General features: G+C 53.9%; 1 pseudogene; it reads right to left on the bottom strand.

Moving 5' to 3' along the window:
• The window catches only part of LOC119096540 (structural maintenance of chromosomes protein 3-like), a 21,503-nt pseudogene extending 6,395 nt beyond the window's left edge, over nucleotides 1-15,108 (bottom strand).
• Nucleotides 15,109-16,768: the final 1,660 nt, after the last annotated feature.

Genomic DNA, 16,768 nt, shown 5'->3' with positions numbered 1-16,768 from the left:
GTACTCGCCAGGCAAAGGAAGTAACCTGGAAACAAGAGTAAGGAACGCTATCACGGCCGCCCCCGCACGTATTCCAGGGTGGTGCATTGTACGAATCCCACATCGAGGCCGTAAACCGCCGACCAAAGCTGACTATCTAAATCGAGGCGGCGGCAACAGCGCGCTTCCCCACACGCACCGACATAATGGCGGGAACGTAAGCTTCAACGGACCTCACCGATTCTGCTCTAAGCACCACCTGGTCTCTGAACGCGAGGCCGGAGAGGGGACTGGTCTCGGGCCGCCCGTGCACCACCCCTCGTCTGACCTGGTCTCCGTCCATCGTGACACAGTCGAGCCGGTTGGTCTTGGCCAGCTGGGTGGCAACCTCCAGGTTGCGGCAGATCAGAGTGCGGCCGAAGATGTACTTCAGGGCCTTGTCGTAGCGGTCGTCGTAGTTCATCTTGCTCACCATCGGAATCGCGTCCTGACCACACACACACAACAGCGTGAGCCACGAGTTCGAGCTGCGAGCTGGCATTCGTCCAACTTTTGCGCTATATATGGAAGCAAACCTGGCAGCTGCTATGCTGCACATTGGCTCCCCCAAAGCACATCTACCAGCCTCAACAAGGTTGACAATGGACAAAACACCCAATCATTTCTCCTGACCTAACGGTGCACTCCTCCGGTGAAATGGTTACTTAGAGTACCGTCCTCGTCAATGGCGTTACTGTTGGCAGAACGTGTCGGCCGGATATTCCTCGGGTCGTTGTCAGGCGCTGTACTTGGCCAACCGGCACGCAGGTTTGGTGCGGATTTTGTCATGATGTTGATGACTATGCTTGCTTGCATACCACATGTCGGCGGTTCGCGGAACGGCGCGACCAAAACGCCAGGCAAACAATAACACATCCGCCAGGACAACTACCATACTTGCTTTCACCTGTTACACAACCTCTTGCCCCAGACATTCGGGAAACTGAGACGCCGCCCTTTTCAAGAAAACACAACGACGGACGAGGCGTCGATACAAGGGCGTAACGTAAGTACGCGTATTTCCACATGCTGGGTACGCCGCAACTCCGTGACAAAAACAGGGCGCGAGGCGACGGGACGAGAGAGGCTGCGCAGCACGCCCGTCTGGTCTGGCGCCGCCGGCCGGCGCGGCGCCCCGCGGCGGCCCAATTCACGTTCGTCTGCGGGTTACTCGATGTCCCGCACGGCCAGCCGGTTCAAGCGGATGAAGGTCACCTCGCCCGGCAGCTTCTGCTTGTTCAATCTCCTTCCAGGATCTGCGTTGCCCACCTTTCCGAGTCCACCACATGGTTGAAACAGCCCTGGAACGCGCGCAGTACACGTTCGGCATTACGCCCGGTTAGCGAATGACGGAATCCACGGAGCGGACGGCAAGGGGTGTTCGACGCCATGACACGTGCGCGTCTATTTGGGAAGGCCTGTGTGTGGGGTTTAACAGTCTACTACCCGCATCCTGCACTAGTCGATTAATGTATATCTTGTGATTATTGGTGTTTTAGAGCGTCATCGACCACACTGGTCATGCTGCGACCATATACCATGTTGCCATCGCTTTTACTACTGTTCTCGGCGCGTTTACATGTATTACGTGACGCACGCACGCTAATGCTCGCACGCGACTACGCACCCACACACATTATCTATGTGTATATGATATAATATAATAATATTCTATAATATATATATATATACTATATAATATATATTATATTTCTGCTACTATACCCCCCAGCAATGCACTCTTGCTCCCAGAGATTGGTTGTTCGTGCTCCCCATTGGACCGCGCCCCGTTGACCCAGCTCGCCATCCGCGGCGGCGGGCCGGCGCACCGACCTTTTGGCCGGCTGTGGACCTCGACGGCCGTGTAGATGGTCTTCTCGCAATCGAACAGCTCGCATCACCGGGACCGTAGTAGGCGCCGGCGTACTCGGCCCACTGGCCGCCTGCGCTCGCGGAACGTGTCCAGCACCTTGCGCACGAGTCGCGCCCGTTCAGGATCGGCTTGCCGGCCATCGAGCGCAGCGACTGGTCGGCCCGGCTGAGCTCCTCCTTCAGCGACGCCAGAGTCTGCTGCAGGTTGTTCTCCTTGCGCCAGAGCTCGCTGTTCGGCCGGCAGGCGCGGCGCCCTCGTCAGACGGCGTCAGCGGCACGCCCGGCGGCCGGCAGTTTCGCCCGACCCGGTGCTGGTCCGACTTTGCGGGCCGCCGGCGATCTTGTACATTACACACAAAAAACGTACAACAAATGGGGAACGGGGGGGGGGGGGGGAGGCGACGCCGACGAGACGCAATACTGCCCCCGCTGATAGAGGGTGTGAGTGTGGGTGGGGGAGGGAGTCAAAAGCGCTTCCAGTGGTGATGCAATGTCGCCAACCGCGGCCTCCCCCCCCCCCCCCCCCAATTCATGTGGTAGCTGCCTCTTTCACGGCCGTTGCCACCGCGCCACGGCATTTCTGCGAGGTTTTAAATATAAAAGGGACCCTAACGAACAGATTGCACTATTAGCCGCAACGGCATCACGAAACATTTTTCATGGACGCGCCATGACAAGTAACGGCGCCATGGGCCGAAGACCCCCACGGCAAAGTATGTAGCAATCTGTTTCTGTATTTGCATATTATTCTGATTTTATTCACTGTGACTTTCACTAACACGCCACATTTTATTGTCGATTATTGAGTGTTGGCTGTTAAGTCGCTTGAGTCGAAAAACTGCTTTTTGGAAAGCGAGTTTTCTCCACGAAGTCACCATCTCCATCCAGTCAAGTCACGCTCCACAAATTTCTCCAATGAAACCCAGTTTTGTCACGAGCAAGTGAGGCCTATCACCCGTCTCCGTCAGCCCCTTACGGCCCGGTATGGACAAGAACCATCAAAAACTCTGTCACACATACACGCACATAACCAACTCTGTATAAAGAAGATAAGAGGTAAAAGCTGAAGCATAGATTGAAGCAACAAGCAACAGAAGAAGCAACAAAAGAGCATGCACATGGGAGATGCTGAACCAGGAGGATCTGGAGGTGTAGCCCATGCCCGTCTGACGGTTATAAGTACCCCCTCCCTCCCCTCCCCCCCCCCCCCCCCCCCCCAGATTACGGAATATCCCCAACTGTTCCAGACAGGCCCAACCAATTTGCAGTGCCTGCCAGATGATCATGAGAGACGCAATCACGACGGGTCAGGTCGCATAGTTGTGACGTCAACACGTCCCTCCCTAGACTGTCCAGCACTCGCCGCACGCAAGAGCAGCAGGCCGCACGACACCTGCATGGCGGTTTACTGCGCAAATCAGGCAGGAGGTGCAGTTCCTACGCAAAGTGAGCCATTACTATGTCGCTTTCATTCAACTCAAGCAGCCCATGAACCCGGGGAAATGCAGTTCCATGAACGTAGCGAGGTTTCTCATAACCTCCACACAGCAGAGCTGGATGAGCAGCCGGCTAGCGAGGATGGAGGACAGGACAAGTGAGGAGTGGCTGGACCTTCTTGAGTCCACGGCCCGGCCATGAGCTCTCTTCAGCTCGCCTTCTCGGCGAATGTACTCCTTGATCTTCTCCCAGGTCTCGCCCACATGCGCCTGGGAGGTCTGCGGACCAGGACGGGCAGTGAGGGACAGTGAGGGACAGCGAGGGACAGCGAGGGACAGGACGGACGCGTGGCGTGGCGGCCGGCGTGCCTCCGTCCACCACCGCCGGGCGGCTTGGACAGGCGTGCAGCCGGAGGAGAAGCAGGCCGCTGCGCTGGTCTCACGGCTACGGAGCTGGAGCAGAGCACGCCACGGCCGGTGGTGACGCGAGGAGAGCTCAGCTGCTGCGCCCGTCGGCCTGCCGCCGGGGGGAGCTGGGTGGGCTGGAAGACGGCCGGATCAGGAGCTGCACCGGCAGCGCTGCTGTGCTGCGCACGCCCCACCACCGGCATCGCCAGAGACAGCAGCAGCCCACGCACAGCCGCTGGGGAGGCTCGGGTGAAGTGAAAAATAACCACTTGGCATTTTCAAAACCTACATATGTTTTAAGCAGCCCACGTGTGGGTATTGGAGGGTTTGCTTTTAAAAATGGCTTACGTACATTTTCCCTTGTTATGCTGCCCTCCAAGCTCATTGATAACGCAATTTACCTGGAAAAGAAGCCCAAAGCAAGGATTCCAAACGACCTGAAAAGGTCATATTAGATTATACCAAGTGTAATAGTTTTGGCTCCATAACCATACGTTCCTTTTTCGGGGCGAGAACTCTTCCACCATGATGGCACTGGAATTGAATTGTCTACACAGGGTTTTCTGTGATTTCTGTACCAAACTTTTTCGCAAAATGCTCCCTTGATACCACAATCCCGAGTAACGCATATACTTCTTGTGACAGCAGCATTCTTCCCAGGGCATCTCGCAACGTACGCAGCTCAACCTAGGATGGTTGGGGGGGGGGGGGGGGGTAGGAGGGGAGGGGCGATCTGCTTATCAGCGGGCAAACTAGCAAACATCTTGTTTTCGTCCGGAATTTCGGCCCATTCTCCGCAGCCCCCATTCACGGGTCTCCTTCTCACGCCTACCCTCAGCACGCCGCACGCAGCACGGCGCTCTCCACAGCACGTGCGCGCCAGCACCGCTCACCGCACACCGACGGAGAACAAGACTCGCCGCGTATGCCGAACGGCAGGGCTCTCTGGCGAGGCGCCGCTGACGACGGCGACGCCGCCAGGACGCTGTGTGCGGCCATGAGAGAGCGGAAGGAAACAAGGCCTCCGGTTTGCAATGCGATGCGCGCTTTTAGCTTCCCATCGACGACATACGATGCCTGAGTGTAGATAAATCGCAGTCTTTTCTAAAGTTTCTGAAGTTGCCAGAGTTTTGTTGCCCCGATGGTCTAGGGGAAAGACACTAAACTCGTAATCCAGCGGCATTGGGTGCGGGTCTCAGAGCGGATGCATTGTTTGGCCCGACTGAAGTGGAAAGGCCAGCTGGCAACTGGCCAACGAGGGTCAACCCTGGCCCGGGACAGCCGGGTCGCAGCATTGTGCAGCACTAAAGAGCTCTGCATTTCTGTCTGGCGAAAGGGTGGAGGCAAAATCATCTGTTGAACTTAAGACACAACTAGGTAGGCTGAACCCAGTCACCAGTGAAAACCATTCGGAAAAAGTTACTAAAAAAGTTATTTCACCTCAATATCAGATGTAACGGTTAGCAAACGTTGATTTCGAGTTCTCCAGTACAATACGCAGGTCCCTTAATCCACACAAACGAATGCGTTCCGCCTTTCATATCGTGCTGAATGTGGTGAGATCCCATTCAAACCCATCAGGGGTTAAATGCACCTTAACTGGGCTCTTGGGGCTTGATTTACGCTCATTACGCAGCGCGGAAAGCGAAATAAAATGTTTTCCAGCACATCCGATGTGGGTTCTTCTAAAAACATGTAGGTTTTTGGAATTACCGAATCGATTTTCGCTTCACCTCAGGTGGACGCCCCCGGAGCTGGCCATGCAGCCGCGTGCGCCGCCACCCTGCGCCGACCACCGGAGCATGCTGGGACGGGGATTAGCGGGACATCGCACCGCAGCCCGGCGTCTTACTTTCGCTCGCTCTGCAGCTGGTCCTTCCGCTTCTTCATATCGTAAAAGCCCTTGTTGTGATCATCGATGCTTAAGCGATAGCGGTCCATCTCGCCTGTCATCTCCTTCGAGGACGGCACGGCGGCGGTCAGTCAGTCGCTGCCGTGCGCCACGGACGTGCACGACACGCGTCGCCGAGCGAAGCCCCGCAAACGCCCGTCACCACCGGCGCGCGGCGCACCGCCCGGCCAGCGGCACGCGGACGGTGGCGAAACAACGGGAGATGAAGGCCGCTCCAATAGTGGCAAGCTAAAACACGCCACCGCGGCAACGTCTTCTGACAATTGACTTTTAACATCGGCTCACGCGTAGACGCATCGGCGCAAGTGATCTGGAGAACAGTGGCGTTACCCTGACAAACGGGAGAATGCTCCTCCGCAGCAAATTTGAGCTACGAGACCGGCAAAGCTGGCTGAAAGAAGTGCCGCCAATAAACAAACGCTGACGCATCCCGTCTTGTGGACATCATCATCAGCATTTGGGTAGCATTATTCACCAACAAGTCATTGGTCCGAGCGTTAAAAGTCAACAGAATACCGCAGTCTGTCCCGCGGTCGCCGGCCCCGGTCTGGCGGCGGGCTGTGGCCGGCGGACGGCACCCTCACCTCGATCCGCTTCTCCAGCTGCACCTTCTTCTCCGCGTCCCGGGTCAGGTCCTCCGACAGACGGTCGATCTGCTCCTTCTTGTCCTTGATCTGCTTGTTGAGCGACCTGTCCGGCACACCGACGCCCCGGTCAGCGGAACGGCTGCAGGCCCGGTCCGTACAATGGCGGCCGGTGGGGCGGAGACGGCGCACCACGCCGGCACCACAGTCGGCAGAACGGCGGCCGGTGGGGGGAGACGGCGCACCACGCCGGCACCACAGTCGGCAGAACGGCGGCCGGTGGGGGGAGACGGTGCACCACGCCGGCACCACAGTCGGCAGAACGGCGGCCGGTGGGGCGGAGACGGCGCACCATACCGGCACCACAGTCGGCAGAACGGCGGCCGGTGGGGGGAGACGGTGCACCACGCCGGCACCACAGTCGGCAGAACGGCGGCCGGTGGGGGGAGACGGTGCACCACGCCGGCACCACAGTCAGCAGAACGGCGGCCGGTGGGGCAGAGACGGCGCACCACGCCGGCACCACAGTCGGCAGAACGGCGGCCGGTGGGGCGGAGACGGTGCACCACGCCGGCACCACAGTCGGCAGAACGGCGGCCGGTGGGGGGAGACGGTGCACCACGCCGGCACCACAGTCGGCAGAACGGCGGCCGGTGGGGCGGGGACGGCGCACCACACCGGCAACGCGATCAGTGAGGCAGGAACGACGGGGCGGGGACCACACCACACCTGAGACACTTGCGCTATACCCGCGACGCCTCACGTCTCGCGCCAACAAAGACGTGTGCCTGCACTGCTCAACGGACAGAGACGCACAGAGAATCAAGACAGCACATGCCGTGTGCTTCTAATACACCAGACGGCACTCCTGACCCCAAGCTGGTTTCATGCGGTCACCAGAGCAATGCAAATAAAGTAAGCAGCGTTTATTCGGCTGCCAGCGTCTAGTCCCTCAGCAGTAACGGCAGCCGTGCCGACCGGCGGCGGCACTCACTTGAGCTCCTTCTGGATCCACTGGTCGCGCTGGTCCTTGGACGTGAACTGACTGCCGCGACCCTGCTTCGCGTACAGCTCCTTGCGCTTCTGCTCCTTGAGACCGAGCCTGCGGCGGTCGGAGGACGAGCGGTGACCCGGCCGGCCAGACCACGAAAGCGCACCCCACTGCGGCACTCAAGGCGCCAGGCACGTGCCATGGAATAATCCGACAGGGCGGGCAGAAAGAATTCAGTTATGGTGCAGGACGCGGCGCATTATGCAGACGTCCATCGCTTCCTGATAATTTTTCCCCGATGAGCTTTTGAGCTCCGAGGTGGTGTGGTCATGGTGAGTTTTTACAGCCGGCGGCCCCACCACGAACCTAAAGACGCAAGGATATTCTTCCCGGTTACTTAACGGCGTACTGTGCCGCTCCCGCTCAAGGACTGGCACACGGTCTCCACCCCCCCCCCCCCCCCCCCCCCCCCACCACCGCCTCCTGTCACCCCCACCGACTCTCTGGTGCACTCCCCCCTGCGACAGCTCCGTGACACGGACCCCTCCCTGGTGTGACGGCGCCGGCCGAAAGCCGCTGCTGAACCCCTCCCCCGAGGCGGCCCCACGGCCACACTCACTCCCGGGTGCACTCCTCTTCCTTGCGCTTCATCTCCTCGTACTGCGGCCGGTTCTTCTCCAATTCGGCCTCCTTCTGGTTGATGGTCTGGCGCAGCTTGTCCAGCTCCTGCTCCGCCCGCTCCTGAAGAGACAAGCCCGCACAGGCCACGTGAAGCCAGGTTCCAGGCAGACCACACACCCGCCGACACGGCATACTGCAGCGCACATGCAGCACCCAATGACGAGCTTCTGGGCTCGCGCCAGACAGGCCTGCGCTCCAACCACGCACGCGATACCGTCAGACTTTTCGCCGCCCATGATCTCGTTGGGCAGGTCGCGGATGGTCCGCTTTAGCCGAGTGCTCACCTTGGACTTGTTATCGCCCATGACCTCGTCCGACAGGTCGCGGATGGTCAGCTCCAGCCTAGTGCGGTCCTTCAGCAGCTGCTGGTTCTCGGCGTTGTAGGCGTCGCGCTCCTCTTTGGCAGAGCCCACCTTACCTGCGGACCAGACAGGCCGCGTGGTGGGTCACAGCCGCCCAACCAGCTTTCACCAAACGCCATGGAGATAGTCGGCAGCGCCAGCCCAGTCGGCAGCGCCTCGTCACCGTTCTCGGATGGCGAATGATGCAGCAAGTTATGATTGTTTTCCTGTGTACTGTCTGACAGCTAGTGGCGTGATAAACAATGTAACTAAAAGTTAACTTCATGACTGTCCCTACAACAGTAGTTAGTGGCTGTGCTGATGAGTTGCTTGTCGCAGAACGAGACCACTGGGCAGGATAGGACTCAAATCAGGAAACTGCCCTTGATGAATCTACATTAGCGATATTAATATGCTCAGTGATTAGGAACGTAAAACGGTATATATATATATATATATATATATATATATATATATATATATATATATAAAATTAAGATGTGCGACGGGCTGACGACCAAACACGCAAACCACACATACTTTTCACATCTTTCAGTTCCTTGGCGGCGGTTTTCGCCTTCTCTTGGGCATTCTGGAGTTGAGATTTCAACTTTTCTTGCTCCTTTCCAGAGTTGTTCCTCTGGTTCTCCATCTGAATGGAACAGAAAAAGTGAAACATTCTATTTGTCACGAGAAGACGGATTGCAATCGTTCTTCAATGCTCTAGTTCCACGGTGAATGACCTTTCGTGATGCGGTGATCAATTGGTTATGTTAAGTACTGCGGTTAAGCAATGCAACCTTTGTTAACTCGCCATGTTCTCCAAAGGACGTAAAAACAACAGGACCAAAAGGCTTAAGCAGTGACAAAGACCGCGACTGTATGTGACTGACGTCGTCCAGTTTCTTCCTGTTGTCCTTGAGCTCGCGGTCGTGGATGGTGTACTCGAGCGAGCGGCGCATCTTGTCCCACTTCTGGTACTCCTTCAGCTCCTCCTTCTCCTCCTCCAGCGCCGAAAGCCGATCCTCGATGGTGCGCAGAAACTCTTCGATCTTCTCCCGCTTGCTCTCACACTCTGGCGGTTGGGAGCATCCAGTCGCGTCAGACCCCAGCTTGTCCACGCCATGGCGCAGCTGCTACTCAAATAAAGACACGCGCTCTCGCGCAGGCGAACCGCGCCGCCCACAACTATCCGACGTCAGGGATAATGGCAAGGATCGACTTCAATATTTGCAACACGCCGGGGGTAATGACTAAATGGCACCTGCGTTACGTGGTAACGTAAATGCATACCCAGAGTACGGAAAAACGCAGGGCAAACAGACACTGTCACAAGTAACAACATATCAACAAATATAGCCATGTAAGACAACTGAACTAAAAATCACATTCATGCACACAAGTACACATCAGAACGAAATACAACGCAAATCAAAATAGCGCCGGCAGAACACATCCCCGAATAACGCATTTATGGACAAAATAATAACATTGTTGTGACCCAAAATGGATGCATTTGTGCCAATCCAAGCAAGTATAACTCCTAATACGCTTCATGGAAAGCTTTTTAACGACTAGTCCAAGTTTAATTGCATACGCAGACAACGATCCTTGTCTGAGCAGATCAGCAGCCAATTTCGTGCAGTGGCGCCAGTGGCGGTACCTTTGAGCAGGACCTTGGACTCCTCGCGCCGCTCGTCGTAGACGCGCGTGCCGGCCACCTCTCTCAGCAGCTTCAGACGCTGCGAGTCCGGCGCCGTCGCCATCTGGTTGATCTGAAACGGCGCCCCATCCACGTGAGCCCCAGCCGGGATGGGGCCGTCGGCAGGCTGCCGGAGACGCACGCACGCACGCACGCACGCACGCACGCACACACACACACACACACACACACACACACACACACACACACACACACACACACACACACACACACACACACACACACACACACACACACACACACACAACACACACACACACACACATACACACAAATACACACACACACACACACGCACACACACATACACACACCGACGAATACAACTACCCCCGACGGACGCTATACGCGGCGAGTCGTCGGCGTCCACAGCATCGTCCAAGTTTCATGCGGCGTCCAAACGGCACAGCAAGCGCTCCCGCCGGCCAGCTCACCTTGCCCTGTTTGACGATGTAGTACGGGTTGGAGCGGGAGAAGCCGGCCGACTCCAGCAGGTTCATCACGTCCGATTTGGGGACCACCTTCTTGTTCAGGAAGTACTGGTCCTTCTTGGAGCCGATCACGCGTCGCAGATAGACCTCTTCCTTATCGATCTGTGGAAAGGAAGCAGATCGATCTGTGGAGAGGTAGAGGACTCGCAGACCCATCGCAACCACGGGCTGGGGATGACGGCATCACCAGCGCCACCGAAAACACCGCGAGCGGCGCGCCGTCTCCCCCCCCCCCCCCCCCCTCCCTCCCCCGCCCCCGCCGAGCTCCGTCAGACGCGTCGGCATCGGGCCACACAGGCGACGACCGCCCGCTAGCGGCCACCAGCGGTCCGCCCGGCGGGACGGAACGTACCGGCAGTCGGCCGTCCGAGTTGTCGAAGATGATCTCGACGTAGGCGGAGATGACGCGCGGTCCGGTGCCCTCGTGCAGCAGCGCCTGCCGCTGGTCGGGCCGCAGGTGCGAGAACTCGTCGCTCAGCACGAACTGGATCGCTGTCGGCACGCAGACGAGGGCGAGTGCTCGACCGGTCGCCGCGGCGGCTGGCTCGACCGCGGCCACGCGGGGCGCTGTGCCCCGGACGTGGTATGTCATATCCCCAGCGCCACGGTTATTGCGCGTGGCGCGCTACGAAGGACAGCGAAATGTCGACTGCTTGTCAATAAATGTTTCGCGGCGTACTAATGACACACTGAGGAATGTTCAAAACCATCATCAGCCGATTGTCGTTCTGGAGGCTCACGGAGCCAACGCACTTACGCCCAGCGAGAAGGCAGCCATATCTAAAAAATGAAGGCTACGCTTCCGCTGAAACCAAAACTTACCATAGAAGAAGTTGCTTTTTCCAGAGCCATTTCGACCAACTGAAAAGCAGAATATTTCGTAAAGATACTTTCATAACGACACTCATATCAAAGGTTGTGACACAGGCTCAATTACATAGGCAGGTAGGTGTTGCATTCACAGCACATCCAACTGGCTGGATGATGAGGTCTTATATCATTATGTATATTTATGCCAGGAGGTATTATTCGTGGACTTGTCATGTACGCAGCACAAGTGGCTGCAGCAAAGATGGTAAAAAGCAACAACAATTGACGGTCTGATGTCCAGCAGACAAAATACTGGTCAATACAACCAAATTAAGAGGAAAAACGTCCAAAACTTACCAACAACATTGTGTCTGTGGTCAAATGGCTCTATGACGGTCTGATCTCTGTAGCTTTTGAAGCCCTGTATAATAATCTGAAACAGGAAATGGTTTGCTGAAGCAATGACCCGTGAGGGCACAATGGACCTCATCCAATGTGGGCAAAGTGGTAAGTGGGAACAGTATAAGTCGTGCTGGCCGTCCAGCGGGCTATCAGGTTACGGGCATCAAAAGACCACGCTCCTGTTTTTTATGAACTCTCTAAACTTTTCATTTCATAGTACTCTTTTCGCCAAACGCACAGCGCAGGTTGTGGTAACATTTGCGCGTACGATGGGGTTAACCTTTGTGACGATCCAGGACATATATCCCCGTCTGTCAAGAGCCAGCGTCGGTCAGTGTGCGTTAGAGGGGGACGGGGGGGAGGAGGGGCATATTTGGCATTTAGTAGCGAGACATTTTTCGTACATGTAGGAGAAAATAGTTGCACCATGACCAAGCTGTCAGAAACATCTAGCAAAACGCAAACTACCATGGACATAGCGCCCCACAAACAACTGACGCAGACATCACAATTTTAGAAAAAAAGATTGTGAATATAAATGCCCTGTGAATGATTGGGGTGTGATTTGCAAACAAATGCTGTCAGTTGGAGGCGGTACTCTCCCGACACCAGAAACGCAAACTCTTCGCGCTGCGTAGCACGCAGAAACCACAACTAAATTGTTGCATGTAATGTCTTGAGGGTGTGGAGCAACACCGCACAGACAAGGCAAGGTATCCAGGAAAGTTAACCAGCTTACAGATGTTAACCAAGATCCACTTCATACTGCCGAGACAGGCAACAAGACCTCTCACGGGTAGCAACACTATCAAATACAATGAAGTCCCTGCTTCTCGCAGACAAACAAGACCACACCACTGGCGTTTTTCGGAACTCTGAACCATCGCATGGGAAAGGGGAGAGGGCATAGCAAATATGGCAACCAGACACCAGGTGGTCAATATGGTCCCAATTGTTGGTTCCATATGCAGCTTGTGCCTCATGAGAGCATTTACATAGTCTGTGCAATGTCTTAAAAGCAAGCACCTGCATAACACCTGGCATTTATTTCCAGCATAATCCAATGCCATTTGCTGTAAGACTGATACAGAAACACATGAGTAAAACATACAAGCAAATTTCAACACAATGCAAACATGCCATAACAGAAGTTGTCAGGCATTTACATTAGGTATACTAAATGCATACAATGAAGTTGGATGCTGAAAAATGACATGAAAATAGCCCTGCCTATGGTGATGGTCAAATACATTGAACACTGCATACCTGTTTGATGTACATGGTTGTTTTCTTGTTGCTTGCAGCTGACACAACTCTGACAAGGACAGTGCCTGGCTGTAGTCACCAGAAGTGATGCTACCTGACAAGAACACAACATTATATCATCATATTGCCATTTCCAAGAAATGATAGCAGGAACATTACATAAGTCTGAAATCATGCACCAATGAGCTTCACCACACAAACTTGGCATTTTTACATTTTTTGGTAGAACCACATTCTGGGCTTTTCTACGACCAACACATTGTGCCTGATGGTGCCACAGGTTCTGGGCTTTGAACCACATTCTGGGGTTTCCAGAAAAAATACCATTGGGACAAAGAATCATGTTACTACATGGCTATCCAATTGGCAAAGGTACAAATCCCAAATTGTCCTCAACACAAATGTCAAATTTTCTCTGACATACCATGAATTTGGACAGAATTCTTCCACAAATGTCCAGCTTCCAGTGTAAGCCTCTTGGCTCTGGGATGGGAGAGGGCACAGCATGTGTTCAGGTACTGAACAGGGTATTTCACCAGATTTAGGATTGAGACATACATGAGGATTTTGTCAGCTTCTAACAGACTTTGTACAGTCAACTGCCACTATCAAAGACCTGCCTTGGCCAGCCTCAGTTGCTGCTGTTGGATTATAAGGCCTGATTTGCTGGTGGTGGGGCCTAGATTCTGGTATTGGGGCAGTATCCATAGTGGAAACATGGTGGTACTCAGTTTGTACAATAGCAAGTGATGATAGCCAAGATGACATTGGTTAGCACAAGCTTACCATAAGCATGTAAACAGCTGCAACATGACACATGCTGATGGTGGTTAACATGTCTGTGTCAACCAGTGTAAGTCTGGGATACCAGATGTACCATGTTGAATGATTCCCTGCAGTGCCTGCCCTCCCTGCCAAGGCACAATGCAGGCATGATTCCCTGCAGTGCCTGCCCTCCCCGCCAAGGCATGATGCAGGCATGATTCCCTGCAGGCCAAGGCACGATGCAGGCATGATCCCCTGCAGTGCCTGTCCTCCCTGCCAAGGCACAATGCAGGCAACATCCTGTAGCCTCAGCAGCTGAGTGTGTCCTAATGCCCTAGTGACACACAACTACAAAAAATAAATACACAAAAAGATATGATCATGAAGATAGTAGTGGCTGATTCATGCCACAGACAAGGTGAGCATAAACATATCTGGAGTGTGAAACACTAAAAATATAATACATCATTTCCATAGTAAGACAATTTACAGAATGTGTAGGAATTCCTCAGGGCATTGCCACATTGCTTTTTTAATTTCATGAGCTGTGCTAGCCACTGGGTAACCAAGTGTCACAAGCACTGCTTCCTATTCTGTATAGGCCACTGCCAAAATATACATTTTACTTGGAGCATGTCCACAAAGTGCTGGGATGGTGCCAAAAATATTAGTATGGGCAAACTGTAAACATGAGTGCTCCAAAGTTGATGCACAATTGCCACTCACTTCAGGGAATTAGGAACCAATGTTTCAAGAGCTTCAAGTGCTGTAAAAATCCATGATGTAAAAATTCACCCTTAATGCCCATTAACCTTTTGAAGCAAAAAATAATGTCAATGCAATCCAGCCTGAAATGAGTTTGGCATACTGCACCAGTGTCTCTTGGGCATCTAGCACAATCCATGCCTCTTGCAAACTGAAGTGTTAGTATAGCATGTGTGGTGTGAACACATTAATCCAGAGGTTACCTCAAACTGTACACATAATAACAATGGGCATGTTACAGTTTGTTGTTGGTTTATTTATGATCAGATCAGATCAAATCGTGACTTGTCATTCTGTTAAATCCCTCCCATCACTGCAGTACCTACATCTCGATAATAACGTAAGTATCTTAAGACTCGAGAAGAGACATAGCCTAGCAAAATTAATTAAGGGGCTGAGCCAAACGGGGAAATGGCTGAGACCAACCCACATATAATTGTTACAACCGTAACTCCCATTCTTTGCCCACCGTCTTCCCAAAATTCAAAAGATGTGATTATTAATAAAAAACATATACCTGGGCTATGATGATACTTAATGATGGGGCATGACTGTCAAGCGATCACCAATTTACGGATATTTCAGCCGTAGCAACCACTCACCCCGCGGCGTCGCTTCCCGCCATATCAATCTATGCGACGCAACTCTGCGCCGCGATGCAGAGCTTATACATATTAGTCAGTTGACTGTGTTAATGACGTCATAGGTTTTTTGGGTGCGGATTATTATGTCCGTACAAGAGTGCTGGCGAGCACGCCAGCACGCCGGAAGTACCCACTGTTTTTGGGGGAGCGCAGCATGACCCGCCAGCAGTACTCTTCGATTTGGCAAATAGCCAAGGGGGGGGGGGAGAGAGACGGAGAAACGACTCCGTGAATCATAGATATGCGTATTAGGGTGCGTCATCAGTAACAAAACCAAGTGAGACAAAGAAATTCCTTGGCGCTGGAGTCCACAAGTGCACAGCATGGCAAATTTTTTCCCCAAAAACTTCTATTAGTGAAGCGCGAGCCAATCGAAACATTGTGGCAAACCGGCGCCCGACGTTGCAGTCACCAATGCTCACCGGCGGTGGCCGCCGCAGGTAGCACCAAACCGTGAGCGGCAAGGCAACTTCGCCTATGAAAACGATACTACTGAGCGCATCTCAAAGCGATTCGTGCGAAAATGCACCATTCTAAGGTCCAAAATGAGGTTCAAACATTGGTCACTTGATGGTCATATGTTGGAAACCTAATGTGTTGTGAAGTATGAACTTGTACGAGCACGTTTGTTAATACTGCCTTTTGACTTCCACTTCTCTAAGATGGCCCATGTGCTGCAAACAAAACCATTCATAGCATATGACTCAGAATATATTATCTGGTGTACAACTTCAAAAAAACACCAATGTCCGCAGTCTCCACCACAGGCGTGGAGAGGGGTTAGAATAACCGAACACATCTTGCTCCTAACCGAGCCTGGGTATTCGATGCACTGGTTGAAACAGCAGCTGCTGAGAAACCGGAAACCCGTAACGCGTGTTGGCGGAGGTCGCACAATAGCAAAAGTGCCGTCACAGCCGGGCTACTCTATTGCCGAAGCTCTTGCCTGAGCCGCAGATGTTCTCGGCTGTGCAGCGCTGGCTCCACTCCGCTCTGCAGCGCGTGCCCGGGCACTGCTGCACTAGCCGCTGCCAGGCTGGTCGACCCGCAGTGGTGCCGTCTCCGTTCTGCGGGCTGCACGTCTTAAACGTTCCTGCCGTCGTGCTGCTGAACCGGAAGGCAGAGACACAGTACGTGCTGCTTGTAGGAGTGCCGAGTGCTGGTCGAGCGGTGCGCTCCTTAGTCTCTCCTCTCGAAAGACTGTCCTTCATCTGAGCAGCGGGCGGACGCAATGATGCGGCGGCGGCGGCTGCCGTACTGGGGCCTGCTGCTACGACTACCTGCGGTAGACACATTTAAGGGGGCTGTGATGGAAGTCTAATAGTCACGAAATTTCTTAAAAGTGACGCAATGCATGTTGTATTCATGCACGCATTTGCAATTTGAAATTGGCCCAGTTTCGGCATTGAGATAAATATGAATTTGAGGGATTGTAGAGTAGCTTTAAGTTGAAACGGGAGTATAACACATCTGTGAATGTGATCAGTTAATAATTACCCGCCTACCTTCAGAGCAGATCCTTCTTGGAGTTGACAGTGGGGAGAATATGTCGGTGCACGAGCTTGGCCGTGATGAGGCCATGCCGCGCCTCTTGTCCCATCACCGCCGAACATGCCTCGGTGACAGTGCGCACGGCCCTCTCCACCGCCTGGGTTTGAG

The sequence above is a fragment of the Pollicipes pollicipes genome, unplaced genomic scaffold, assembly GCF_011947565.3.
Source record: "Pollicipes pollicipes isolate AB1234 unplaced genomic scaffold, Ppol_2.1 Scaffold_4295;HRSCAF=5057_pilon_pilon_pilon, whole genome shotgun sequence".
In the NCBI taxonomy this organism is placed as follows: domain Eukaryota; kingdom Metazoa; phylum Arthropoda; class Thecostraca; order Pollicipedomorpha; family Pollicipedidae; genus Pollicipes; species Pollicipes pollicipes.
This window is presented reverse-complemented; position numbering and strand designations above follow the sequence as displayed.